This window comes from Mus caroli, chromosome 17 (assembly GCF_900094665.2).
Source record: "Mus caroli chromosome 17, CAROLI_EIJ_v1.1, whole genome shotgun sequence".
In the NCBI taxonomy this organism is placed as follows: domain Eukaryota; kingdom Metazoa; phylum Chordata; class Mammalia; order Rodentia; family Muridae; genus Mus; species Mus caroli.
The window spans coordinates 29,750,616-29,754,482 of NC_034586.1; positions in this window are offsets into that span (position 1 = coordinate 29,750,616).

Here is a 3,867-nt window from a genome sequence, read left to right on the forward strand (position 1 = left end):
CTTCTACATGATAACTGCCAGTTGTGCCAGCACCATTTGTTAAAAATGCTGTCTTTTTTCCACTGGATGGTTTTAGCTCCCTTGTCAAAGATCAAGTGACCATAGGGTGTGGGTTCATTTCTGGATCTTCAATTCTATTCCATTGATCTACCTGTCTGTCACTGCACCAGTACCATGCAGTTTTTATCACAATTGCTCTATAGAAAAGCTTGAGGTCAGGCATGGTGATTCCACCAGAGGTCCTTTTATTGTTGAGAATAGTTTTTTGCTGTCCTAGGTTTTTTGTTTTTCCAGATGAATTTGCAAATTGCCCTTTCTAACTCAGTGAAGAATTGAGTTGGAATTTTGATGGGGATTGCATTGACTCTGTAGATTGCTTTCGGCAAGATAGCCATTTTTACTTTATTAATCCTGCCAATCCATGAGCATGGGAGATCTTTCCATCTTGAGTTAGGTAACCCAATTACAACAGAATATGCATGATATGCACTTACTGATAAGTGGATATTAGCCCAGAAACTTAGAATACCCAAGATACAATTTGCAAAACACATGAAACTCAAGAAGAAGGAAGACCAAAGGGTGGATACCACGCTCCTTTCTTAGAATGGGGAACAAAATACCATGGAAGGAGTTACAGAGACAAAGTTCAGAGCTGAGACAGAAAGAAGGATCATCCAGAGACTGCCCTACCCAGGGATCCATCCCATAAACAACCACCAATTCCAGACACTAGGCAGATGCCAACAAGAGTATGCTGACTAGAGCCTGATATAGCTGTCTCCTGTGAGGCTCTTCCAGTGCCTGGCAAATGCAGAAGTGGGTGCTCACAGTCATCCATTGGATGGATCACAGGGCCCCCGATGAAGGAGGTAGAAAAAAATACCCAGGGAGCTGAAGGGGCCTGAAGCCCCATAGGAGGAACAGCAATATGAACAAATCCAGTACCCCCAGAGCTCCTTGGAACTATACCACCAATCAAAGAAAACACATGGTGGAACTTGTGGCTCTAGCTATATATGTAGCAGAGGATGGCCTAGTCGGTCATCAATGGAAGGAGATGCCCTTGGTCCTGTGAAGGCTCTATGCCCCGGTATAGAGGAATGCCAGCACCAGGAATGGGAGTGAGTGGGTTGTGGAGCAGGGGGAGGGGGGAGGGATAGGGGATTTTCAGAGGGGAAACTAGGAAAGGGGATAACATTTGAAATGTAAATAAAGAAAATATCTAAAAATAAAAATAAAAAATAAATGAAAAGACAAATCTCAAAAGAAAAAATTCTTCCTGTCTAAAAGAAATGCGGGGACAAAAATGAAGCAGAGAGTGAATGAATGGCTGACCGTTACCAGTCTAACTTGGGATCTTTCTCATGGGCAAGCATCAAACCCTATCACTGTTAGTGATGCTATGTTGTGGTTGCAGAGAGGATGCGGGCATGGCTGCCTCTGAGAAACTCTACCAGCAGCTGAAACAGATGCAGATTCAGCCAGGCTTTGGAAAGAGGTTGTGAAGCCCTATGGAAGACTTAGAGGAAGGATTGAAGGAACTGAAGAGGATAGCAACCTCATATGAAGACCAGCAGTGTCAACTAACCCAGACCTCTGGGAGCTTCCAGAGACTGAGTCACCAACCAAAGAGCATACATGGGCTGGTCTATGTCCCCCAGCACATATGTAGGAGAGGAATGCCTTGTCTGGCCATAGTGGAAGAGGATGCACCATTAGTATCACCCCTCCAAGGCCTTAGAAATTGTGCAAAAGAGAACAAAATTGATCTAATAGCTGGAGGGAGGTGAAGAGTGCTGTGAAATGTCTTCAGGATGCAACATGAATGTTGCACTCAAGAACACACAGCAGCTATGTTTACCTGCAGGAGCCTGGGCCCATCACCATTCCACCACAGAATGGGAAAGGCTCACCAGATGCCACCTCTCCCTGAGGATCTGTTGGCAGTTAACTACTGCTGGGGAATGGAGAGTCCTTTTCTTCAGTGGCAGAGCCACTGGCTGGTTGCCCTTGTTAAAATAACCCTTAATCTCTGCTAGTACAAGCAACCCTAATTAAACTCAGTGTTCCACAGGGGGGAAAGGGCAAAGATGTAGGACATGAACTTGTTGAGGAAAAACAGTTCAGTGGGTATTGGATGGGGATAACAGAGGGAAACAGGGAGGAAATGAATAAATGGAATGAATGGGACTATTTGAAAAAGGAACCATTTTGAGAACAAGGCATTAGAGACAAATTCTGATAAAAGACCAGTGGGACCCAGGCACCCAGGAACTCCACCTGGCCAGTGGCATGAGTTCCTTCCAGTCTTAGCAGGTGCCCTGAGAAGACCTTGGGAGAGAATTCCACAGCCAGTCCCACAACACCCAGAGAAGCTCAACTCCCAGGCACTCTAACAAGCCCAGGACCGTGGAATCACAGGATACCAGGATACCAGGAGCTTGGTCACACCAGGATCTCAGGGTTCCTGAGGCAGCTTGATTCCCAGGAGCTCTGACACACCCAGGATCTCAGGATCACAGGATCCCAGAATCACAGGATCACAGAAATAGTGGAACACTGTGGAGTTCTGACATGACCAGTATCACAGGAAGGACAGGCACATCAAGGGCAGGTAGCACTAGAGAAAATGAGAAGGTAGGAGACCAGTATAAGAACATAAGCAACAGAAACCAAGGTTACTTGGCATCATCAGAACCCAATTCTCCAACCATAGCAAATCCTGGATACACCATCACACTAGAAAAGCAAGATTCAGATCTAAAATCACTTCTCATGATGCTGATAGAGGACTTTAAGAAGGACATAAATAACTCCCTTAAAGAAATACAGGAAAACACAATCAAACAGGCAAAGGAAACCATCCAAGATCTAAAAATGGAAATAGAAACAATAAAGAAATCACAAAGGGAGACCACCCTGGAGTTAGAAAACCTAGGAAAGAGATCAGGAGTCATAGATGCAAGCATCACCAACAGAATACAAGAGATAGAAGAGTGAATCTCAGGTGCAGAAAATAGCATAGAAAATATTGACACAACAATCAAAGAAAATGCAAAATGCAAAAAGCTCCTAACATCCAGGAAATCCAGAACACTATGAGAAGACCAAGCCTAAGGATAATAGGTATAGAAGAGAACAAAGATTCCCAACTTGAAGGGCCAGTCAATATCTTCAACAAAATTATAGAAGAAAACTTCCCTAACATAAAGAAATGCCCATGAACATACAAGAAGCCTTCAGAACTCCAAATAGACTAGACCAGAAAAGAAATGTACATAACATCACATAACAGTAAAAACATCAAACGCACTAATCAAAGAAAGAATATTAAAAGCAGTAAGGGGGAAAGGTCAAGTAAAATTTAAAGGCAGACCTATCAGAATTACACCAGAGATTATGAAACCCAGAAGATCCTGGGCAGATGTCATACAGACCCTAAGGAGAACACAAATGCCAGCCAAACTCTCAATTACTATAGATGGAGAAAACAAGATATTCCATGACAAAACCAAATTTACACAATATCTTTCAATAAATCCAGCTCTACAAAGGATAATAGATGGAAAACTCCAACACAAAGAGCAAACTATGCCCTAGAAAAAGCAAGAAAGGAATCTTTCAACAAACCCAAAAGAAGATAGCCACACAAATATAATTCCACCTCTAACAACAAAAATAACAAGAAGTAACAATCACTTTTCCTTAATATCTCTTAATATCAATGGACTCAATTCCCCACCCCCCACCCCCCACCCCACCCCAAAAAAACATAAACTAACAGACTGGATACGTAAACAGGATCCAGCATTTTGATGCACACAGAAAACCCACCTCAGTGACAAAGGCAGACACTACAATTTT